The sequence below is a fragment of the Hemicordylus capensis genome, chromosome 5, assembly GCF_027244095.1.
Source record: "Hemicordylus capensis ecotype Gifberg chromosome 5, rHemCap1.1.pri, whole genome shotgun sequence".
Classification (NCBI taxonomy): Eukaryota; Metazoa; Chordata; class Lepidosauria; order Squamata; family Cordylidae; genus Hemicordylus; species Hemicordylus capensis.
The window spans coordinates 219927992-219938597 of NC_069661.1; positions in this window are offsets into that span (position 1 = coordinate 219927992).

Below are 10606 nucleotides of genomic sequence, written 5' to 3' on the forward strand. Positions count from 1 at the left end.
GTCCAAAAACAGCTGGGGAGCCAAAGTTGAGCAGGCCTGGTGTAGACAATGCTGAGCTAGATGGAACCATAGTCCAACTCGGTAAAAGGCAGCATTCTATCTTTCTAAATTGTAGAGAGTGCATGTGATGTCATTAATAATAGGTGACACAATCGCCACCAAATTATGACTGCAAAATGTTCATGGTGGATATAAAGGTGTGTGTGGTGGGGGAGAGATGTCCTGACATTTATGTATGTCTGTAAAGGATATAGGCTTCGCTGGGACTTTTACACACAGCAGGCTTTACCATGAGTTTACTGGGAAGCTTTACTTTGAACTCGAAATTGTCCCCAAAGACCCGACACAAATAGTGGATTTTTTTTTTACCCTGGATATAAATCGGGCTACATTCTAACGCACTGTGAAAAATCCAAATTTTGTGTGAATTGTTCCCCAATAACTCGCAGGGACTTCAGGGTAAATCTGGCCGATATGTGAATGCACCCCCTCCATTCTGTAGGAAATAAGAGTTAAAGGTCTTTAAAAGAGAGTTAAAGGGCTTTTCAGGAGGGCTATGGGGTGGAGACTGCCTTGGCCGGCCTGATGGATGATCTCCAGTTGGGAATTGACAGAGGAAGTGTGACTCTGTTGGTCCTTTTGGACCTCTCGGCGGCTTTCGATACTATCGACCATAGTATCCTTCTGGAATGTCTGGGGTGTTGCGGGTGGGATGCACTGTTTTACAGTGGTTCCGCTCCTACCTCTCAGATATATTCCAGATGGTGTCGACTGGAGATTGTTGCTCTTTGAAATCTGAAATCTGAATGGTGTCCCTCAAGGCTCCGTACTTTCTCCAATGGTTTTTAACATCTACATGAAACCGCTGGAAGAGATCATCAGGGAATTTGGAGCTGGGTGTTACCAGTAGGCTGATGACACCTAGATCTACTTCTTCATGTCAACTTCTTCAAGAGCTGGCATATCCTCCCTAAATGCCTGCCTGAAAGCAGTAATGGGCTGGATGAGGGAGAATAAACTGAAGCTGAATCCAGATAAGATGGAGGCACTTATTGTGTGGGGTCAGAACTCTAGAGACGATTTTGATCTACCTGTTCTAGATGGGGGTCACACTTCCCCAAAAGGAACAGTTCGCAGTCTTGGAGTACTTCTGGATTCACACTCTCCCTGGTTTCTCAGGTTGAGGCGGTGGCCAGGGGTGCTTTCTATCAGCTCCGGCTGATATACCAGCTGCGCCCGTTTCTCGAGATCAATGATCTCAAAACAGTAGTACATCTGTTGGTAACCTCCAGACTTGACTTCTGTAATGAGCTCTACGCGGGGCTGCCTTTGTACGTAGTACGGAAACTTCAGTTGGTTCAGAATGCGGCAACCAGGTTGGTCTCTGGGTCATCTCGGAGAGACCACGTTACTCCTTTACTGATGGAGCTACACTGGCTGTTAATAGGTTTCTGGACAAAATACAAAGTGCTAGTTATAACTTACAAAGCCCTAAATGGCTTAGGCCCTGGGTATCTAAGAGAGCGTCTTCTTCATTATGAGCCCCACCGCCCATTGAGGTCATCTGAGGAGGTCCGTCTCCAGTTACCGCCAACCCGTTTGATGGCTACACAGAGACGGGCCTTCTCGATCGCTGCCCTGAGATTGTGGAATGCACTCCCTGCTGAGATACAAGCCTCTCGATCTCTGGGAATTTTCAAAAGACACTTGGAACCTCATCTTTTCGCCTAAGCTTTCTCAGCTTTCTAATTTTTTTTAGGTTTTAATTTCTGGTTTATTTTTAAATTGTTAAATTGTTTTTAGTTTTTTGTATATGTTTTAAACTTGTTTTATGCTATTGTTAACCGCCCAGAGATGAAAGTTTGGGGCGGTGTACAAATCTGATAAATAAATAAAAATAAATAAATAAATAAAAGCCTCGTGAGAAAAACTTCCTGCAGAATATCTTAAAAAGCAGATGCAAAGTGACCCTTACTGTCAAGCACAGTTTTTCCTATGTCTATTTTTCTTTGAACGGTGAGGGCTTATCCTCTCCTCCACCGAATCACGATCCTCCTTTTAAAAATTATTTTTAAGTGAGGGAACAGGAAAGTGATTTTGGTGGAAAGGGCTTCCCACTTTCCTTGTCATGGTTCAAACTGATACTATCCGGCTCTCCCGGATGCAAAGTGTGTGCGCGCACGCACACACAAACAAGCACAAGGAGAGAAGGGAAGGCTGCTGGCAAACCTTCCTCCTCCCCACACCCTGCACCCCTTTCAAAGCTTACAAGGGATTTCAAAGGGGGCTGACTGCCACCAGGTCGTGGGAAAAGGCACATTTGGTGCCTCATTCAGGTGCCACAATATTGTGGGCCACTCCTGGTTATGTCTGATTGAGGTTGGTGCGTAGGATGATTTCAGAAAGCGATTCTAAGAAATGTTTATGATGAAAGTAGGGAGGTCTGTGTTTGCATAACTTGCTACAGAATCTGTTTCTTCTTCTAGCAAACCTTCCAGGAAATAGTCCCTCCCTGAAGTGTGTGCATAAACGAACTTGAGGTAGGTTTAGCTGTCTGATGTTGGACAATTTCAAAATCTGGGCAGGAAGAGTGAGGTCATAATGACCTTTTTTTCCTCTCTCTCTCTTTTTTGCTCTAAGGCCTCCACCTACCCATTGCTATTTACCTCTTTAAAAGAAACCGGGCATCTTAGTATCATGCAGAGGCAGCTTGCATGACATTACAGACTGCAGAATTTCACTTCTTTCGCCATGGACTGTAAGCAACTTCCCTTTTATTTGAAGGCTGACTCCCACAATCTTACTAGGCAGGCAGCTGTCAGCAGATCTATGATTGCACACTTGTTCCATGATGGCAAATCATGTCTGAAGCAGCCTGAAGTTTATTTGAAGTGAATGTTATTTCTCAGCATAATAGTAGTATTATAGGGTTGTGCAATCCCAAGTTTCTTTGAAAGGAGTGTTACTTCTCAATAGGACTGTGCAAAGTTGGATTGGTGGAGTTTAGAGAGAGCCCGAAATCAAACTTGGCCAGCCCAGTTCAGAATGGACCTCTCCATCTGGCCCCTTTAACAACAACAACCAAAAAACAAACAAAAACCCAGAGCTTTCCAGAGCTCCAGATGGCAGCAAGAATCAAGAATCAAGAATCAGTTCTTTTTTTTAAAGCAATCACAGCTTGGAGGAAAGCCCCATTTTCTGCTCTCTCTGCCTGCCTGCCGGTGCATAAATATCCCTTTTAAAAACAAGTTTTTAGCCCATTTTTAACTCACAAGTGGTCAATTTCTGGGTTTCTCCTGCAATTCTCTGATGCTACATCACTTCCCCTGAGATTCAGTTGTGTGAGAAAACTTTTCTTCTGGATTTACAGGGAGTATCTGCTGTTACTTTAATTTCCCCCTCCAGGTTTGTCCAACTCCAACCCTGACCCAAATATTTGGGAGTACTGAACATTTGGGGTTCCAAAGGACCATGAACTGACATTTGAAGGGTCAGATCAGATCGGGTTGGACCCAATCCCGACTTTTATGTTTGTGCACAGGCCTACTTATCAACATACTAGTTTTGGATTGGGCTATTAAAAAAAATGGCAAGGAAAATCCCATTTCTACCCATCTGCCCCTCTTTAATTACAACAGTGACATAGGCTCTCTGTGTGACCCTAGCCCAATCTATGTTACACATGGGGACAAGGCGCTTAGTTGGCAGTGGACTGGTCACCCCTAGATTTGGCTGCAAGCCCCATAAATTGGAAAGGGGATTAGATCCACACTCCCTCTTCTGTAAGGGGGCCCTGGCTAAGCAGACTCCAGAACTAGCTACTGCGAGTGTCTGGCATTCAAGATCATTTAGGACTTGGAATAAAATCTAAACTCCCCTCTTCCTCTTGCAAGGGAGATAACACCTGTTGTTCATGAAACACTCAGGCCAGGAAGAGAAGGCAGATAAGACAGCAGACTCCATTACATTAGGGATGAATCAGTGATGTAAGTTTGAAGATGTGCCCACTGGAACTCTTGAAAGAACGATTGGGATGCCCTCCCCAGCACAGGATGCTCTGGACTTACCTACACACTCCAATTGCCCTCACAATCAGCCTTGAATACAATTGGCAATTCATACACCTTCTTGCTCAGGAAGGACCAGACACAATGCATTCCAAAGAAGGCTGAATGGGCTATCCTATTCAGCAAGGTATGACAAAAGAAAAGTGCCCTCAAGGCACATTTTGGGATATAGGTATCTCTAACTCCATGACCTAGTGTGCTTCCTCATGTATTAATTACACCTGGGATTCCCACTGAGAAACATTTCAGTGCCTCTCACTCGGGACCCCATCAGACTACAACAAGAAACTCCAGTAGACCACCTTGGTGTTCTCCTCTTCAGGACAGGTGATATAGCCTCTTGCCCAGCTTCTTCAGGGCTAAACCTATCCCTTTCTCTTATTTCGGAAATCTTCCCCTTCTGTCTTAAAGTATCTCTCTAGCCTGCCTGGGAATTTACACATAATTTGGAACTTTAAGCTAAATGTGCCTTACAATAGTCTATTTTTAAACATATTTGCATTGTTTTACATTAGGACCACCTAGTAATTTATATTTCTTTCAATAAACTCCTTTTTGTTAATTAAAACCTCTCTCTCAAGCTGATTTTCTTGAGTTCATATGCTTGCACAAATTAAAACTGATTGTGTCTCCACTTTTGAGCTAAATGCCCCACGTATGCCCAAACTTGAGGTGCCAACGAAACACCCTTGAGGCAGTTTCATCAATACTGCTGCCATGCTGAGCAAAGTTCTAACTGAAGTGTGTTTTACAACTGTTGCAAAAGGTTCATCATAGTCCTGACCATAGATTTGGAAGTATTCTTTAGCTACTAGTTTGGCTTTGTAGTGTTGTACATCCCCTTCTGCATTCTGATTGACTTTGAAGATCCATTTGCATGCCACAGTCTTTCTTCCTGTGGGTAGTTCCACAGTCTCCAAGTCTCATTTTTGTGCAAGGAATCAATTTCTTCCATTGCTGCTTTTCTCCATTTTTCAGCTTCATCAGTTAGCAACTTTTCTATTTCTTACCATGTAATGGGTAGGGGTGTGCACGGAACCGGCTGGCATGGTTCGGTTCGAGTCCAGACCGGACTTGAACCAGACTGGCCAAGTCCGGTCCGGCCCCTATCGAAACCCACCCCCCCCAGTCTGATTCAGGTCCGGACAGTTCAGAGATTTTTTTTTAATTTTAATGAATATAAAAGTACTTTTAGCCCCTTCTGGGGGCTTCCTGTATGCTGTGGGGGGGCAAGGGTTCCCCTACCCCCCACCGGCCTCTGAAATCACCGCAGAGGCCTGGGAATCTGATCATTTTTGGCCCATTCGGGCCTCTGTAGTAAGCGGCGGTGGCCATTTTGTCCACCACTGCGTATGCATAAATGGCCTCTGTGAGGCCTGGCATGGCCCAAGGCCTCGCAGAGGTCATTTGCACATGCACGGTGGCCATTTTGTTTTTCCAAACAACCTTTTGTATGGCAGGAAGAGCTGCCTAAGTAGCTCCTGAAGGGGCCGCATGGCTAAGTAGCTCCTGAAGGGGCCGCACCTCAAGGCTCTGTTCGGGAGTCAGACCATGACCCCTGCGTCTGACGTCAGACGCGGGGGACATGGCTAGCCCCACATCAGATGTCAGACACAGGGGCGGGGTCAGCGGGGTGGCTGCCATGGCCACACACAGGCCGCCGGCAGTCCCATTCCGCCCCGGCAGCCAGTGTAGCTGTTTCAAAACCGGCATAATATGGTCTTTCCAGGTTGCCCCAGAGACCAATTTGGCTTCTGTATTTTGAACTAACTGAAGTTTCCGAACTACGTACAAAGGTAGCCCCACATAGAGCACATTGCAGTAGTCAAGCCTGGAGGTTACTAGCTGGTGCACCACTGTTTTGAGGTTGTGGTCCTCAAGGAATGGATGCCAAATCATCCATGTCAAATCAGCTGAAGCTGATAGAATGCACTCCTGGCCATAGCCTCCACCTGAGATACCAAACTGAGGCCTGGATCCAGGAGTACTCCCAAGCTGTGCACCTTGTCCTTCTGGGGGAGTGTAACCCCATCAAGCACAGGGAGATCTAACTCATCCCTCAGATTCTGAGCTCCTACAATGAGCACTTCCGTCTTGCTTGGATTCAGCTCATTTTGTTACCCCTCATCCAGCCCATTAATGTCTGTAGGCAGGCATTTAGGGAATGAACACCATTTCCTGATGATGCAGATGAAAAGGAGAAGTAGATTTGGGTGTCATCAGCATACTGATAACAACCAGCACCAAACCTCCTGATGACCTCTAGGGATGTGCAAACAGGTTTGACGTCGAACGTGTTCAACGTCGAACCTGTTCAGTTCAACAGTTCGGGGTTGAACTGAACCATCCCCTGTTCTGTCCAACCCCAGACCAACACCCCCCGACTGTTCGGGGGGGTGGCAGATTTTTTTTAAAAAAAAAAAAAATTTAAGAAATCACCGCCTTTGGGGGTGTTGTTGGAGGCAGCGGGGGGGGAGCCATTTGGCCACTTCTTCAGCCCGTTCAAAGAGGCCACATAGAGGGTCATGCAGAGGCTAACTGCAGGCATGGTGGCCTCCAAAATGGCTGCCACACCAGAGGGGAAAGGCAGCAAAAAGGGAGGCTGGCGGGGGAAGGGGGAACCTCCACAGACCCCCCTGCTGCCTCCAACAACTCCCTCGAAGAGGGCAAGTTAATTTTTTTAAAAAAATGTTCGCAACCCCCCCAACTGGACTGAACCAAACCAGCCAAACTGGCCTAGTCCAGTTCGAGTCCAGTCCGGACTCGAACCGAACTGGGCCAGCCGGTTCAATGCACACCCCTAATGACCTCACCCAGAGGTTTCATGTAGACATTAAAAAGCATTGGTGACAGAATGGAGCCCTCAGGGACTCCATATTACAGCTCCTGTTTTGAGGAGCAACTGTCAACAAGCTCCACCATCTGGAATCTACCCGAGAGAGATAGGAGCCAAATCACTGCAAAGCAGTGCCCCCTATCCCCAACTCCCCCAGGTGATTCAGAATGATACCATGGTCAATGGTATCAAATGCTGCCGAGAGATCCAAAAGAACCAACAGAGTCACACTCCCTCCGCTGATTCTCCAGTAGAGGTCATCCATCAGGCCGACCAAGGCTGTCTCAACCCCATAGCCTGCTCTAAAGCCAGTTTGAAATGGGTCTAGATAATCAGTTTCCTCCAATACCACCTGGAGCTGGTTGGTCACCACCCTCTCAATCACCTTGCCCAACCAAGGGAGATTGGTCTATAACTATCTATTGCTAAGGAATCCAGTGAAGGCTTCTTAAGGAGAGGCTTAACCATTGCCTCCTTCAAACATGGAGGCATCTTACCCTCCCTCAGTGATGCATTTATGATATTAACTAGGCCACCTTCAACAATCCCCCTGCTACATAGAAGCAGCCAAGTCAGGCAAGGATCCAAAAAACAAGTGGTAGGTCGCACCGCCCCAAGCAGCTTGTCCGCATCCTCAGGAGTCGCAGATTGAAACTGATCCAACCAAACACTGCAAGAGGGATCACTGGACACCTCCTTCATAGACCCTGCAGAAATAGTGGAGTCGAAGTTGGCCCAAATACAGGAGATTTTATCTGCAGAGAACCCATTAAAAGCATCACAGCAGAACATCTCTGGGAACTGTTTTGAAGCATAAGGAGCAGAAATTAAACTCCTCACGACCCGGGATAGTTCTTCTGAACACGAATCTGCAGATGCAATGTGGGCTGATCGAAATCTCTTTTTTGCAGCATGCACCACTACTGCATAAGCCTTCAAATGGGTCCTATGTAGCATCCTGCCAAATTTGAGCTGTGTTCTCCTCCACTTGCATTCCAGTCGCCTACCCAACCACTTCAACCCTCGCAGCTCCTTGGTATACCATGGGACCATCCTAATAGGTCCATCACCTCTACAGGGGTGGGTCGTGGCTGTGAAACCAACCTTAACCAGGTAGTGGTCCATCCATGACAATGGGGAAACCACCAGATCCCCCACTCACGGAACACCCCCCTGATCTGAACAAAATACCAAATAGAGTGTGGCTGACAATATGAGTTGGTTCAGAAACTAGTTGGGATAGGACTATAGTTGTCATGGCCACTATGAACTCCTGAGCTGCACCAGACAAGCCAGCCCCAAAATGGATATTGAAGTCCCCCAGCACCAGAAGCCTTGGAGACTGCAACACCAGCTCCACGACCAGCTCCGTCAGCTCAGTTAGGGAGTCAGTTGGGCGGCGGGGTGGACAATACACCAACAGAATCCCCAGTCTATCCCTAGTTCCCAGCCTCAGAAATACACACTCAATGTAAGTCAACTGTTTAGCAATAGCAATAGCAATAGCACTTACATTTATATACCACTCTATAGCCGGAGCTCTCTAAGCGGTTTACAATGATTTAGCATATTGCCCCCAACATTCTGGGTACTCATTTTACCGACCTCGGAAGGATGGAAGGCTGAGTCAACCTTGAGCCCCTGGTCAGGATCGAACTTGTAACCTTCTGGTTACAGGGCAGCAGTTTTACCACTGCGCCACCAGGGGCTCTTTCACAGGGGCCCTGGTAAGGGAGATAATATTCTTATGGACTACAACCACTCCACCCCCCCACCCCACCCCACCCCACCCCCTGCCCACTTCTCCATGCCTGCTCCATGACGGAGTAACCTGGAGGGAGAAGCTGAGACCACACTGGGCCACTCGCCTCCCCCAATCAAGTCTTAGTTATACAAGCCAGGTCAGCTCCCTCATCCATGATCAAGTCATGGATGATTTCGGTCTTATTCTGAACTGACCTGGCATTGCAGAGGAGCAAGGCCAGACTCTATGGGTAGTTGGAGCCGCTCCCCAAGGCCTGAGAGTTGACAAAGCAGTTGGAAGTGGAAACAGTTACTAAATTACTGATTTCCCTTCTCCTGCAATTCTTCTATTCCCCACCACTACAGCAATAGCCACCCCAGAACTGCCGGACGCACCCCCTGCACCATCCCACTCAAGAGAGCCCAAACACATATCTGAAACAGGCCTGGCACAACTCAGTACAATAAAAACCAACAGCCTCTAGCCCAGGCCTGCTCAACTTCGGCCCTCCTGCAGATGTTGGCCTACAATTCCCATAATTCCTGGCTATTGGCTGCTGTGGCTGAGAATTATGGGAGTTGTAGTCCAAAAACAGCTGGGGGGCCTAAGTTGAGCAGGCCTGCTCTAGCCCAAACCTCTCCCCCCCGCCCAGCCCTCAGTCCCACCCCAAAGGCCCAGCCGCCTACAGGCGGACCACCGGCCACGCCTCAGGCATGCCTTCCAGAGATGTATGTGCCTCAGCCACCCAGCAGCGCCTCCTCTCACAAGTTACGCTGAGCTAGCAAGCAACAGGTGTTCCAAATCAGGTAGTCCTGGCAATCCTGGAAGGCAGCCAGCTGGAACCTCACGGCTGGGAGACAGCAGCAAGCTGGCAGGCAACCCCTCATTTTGGCTGAGAGATAGAATGCAGCCTTGAGGGGGCCAGATATTAAAGTCCAGGCAGGTCAGAGGGACTGAAAGTCAAACCCTCCAACCTGTTCCTTCCATATCCAACTAACACTCCCAGTTCACATCTGCAACTGAGTTTGGTCCTTTTCACCTATGGCACATATGTGCAAGCTTTTGATCCAAACACTCTGATATGATTTAGGGGAGGTTTTCTCCCATGCAATAGTTCAAATGGGGTTTTATCTATTGCCTTGGTTGGCAACCTGTTTTGCAAGCAGTTTGCAGTCATCACTGCTTCTCCCCAGAACTTGTCTGCTAAATCAGCATCATACAGCAGACATCTGATCATTTCCAATAGAGAGCGATTCTTTCTCTCTGCTATGCCATGAGGCTGAGGCGTATATGTGGGAACAGCTTGACATAAAATTCCATTTGACTTCATAAATTCTCTCATCTGGCTTGACAGGTATTCCCCTCCATTATCTGACCTCAAACACTGGGGTTTTCTTCCCAATTTGTTATTCACTACTGCAACGTATTTTTATAATTTCTCAAACACTTGACTTTTCTCTTTCAAAGCATATACTTAGCAAAATCTGGAGAAATAATCAATAAAGGTCAGTATGCATTGATTCTCAGCCATGCTTGGTTGCAATGGACCACAAAGGTCAGAGTGCACTAGTTCCAAAATTTCCTTTGACTCTACATTTCTCCTTGCAGGGAAATTCATCATTACTCCTTTATTAAGTATGCAACACTGACATCTGCTGGCCATTTCTTCACATACATCTACATTAAAGTCTATGATTAATTCTTTCATTTGAAGATCAGCTTTAACAGTTAATTTTCTATGGCCTGTACTTTGGTGCCATAAGAGATCACCGTTTCTGTGTTGGCATATGCCTGCTATATTTGCTTGTGCAGTAACCCAGTCTAATTGAAAAAGTCCATCATCACGCATATGAGCAGTCATAATCAATTCATCCTCTTTGGAAATATAACATGCTTCATTCTCAAAAATCACCTTGCATCCTCTCTTAAGTCCATGCCCAACTGAAATTAATTGGTTTG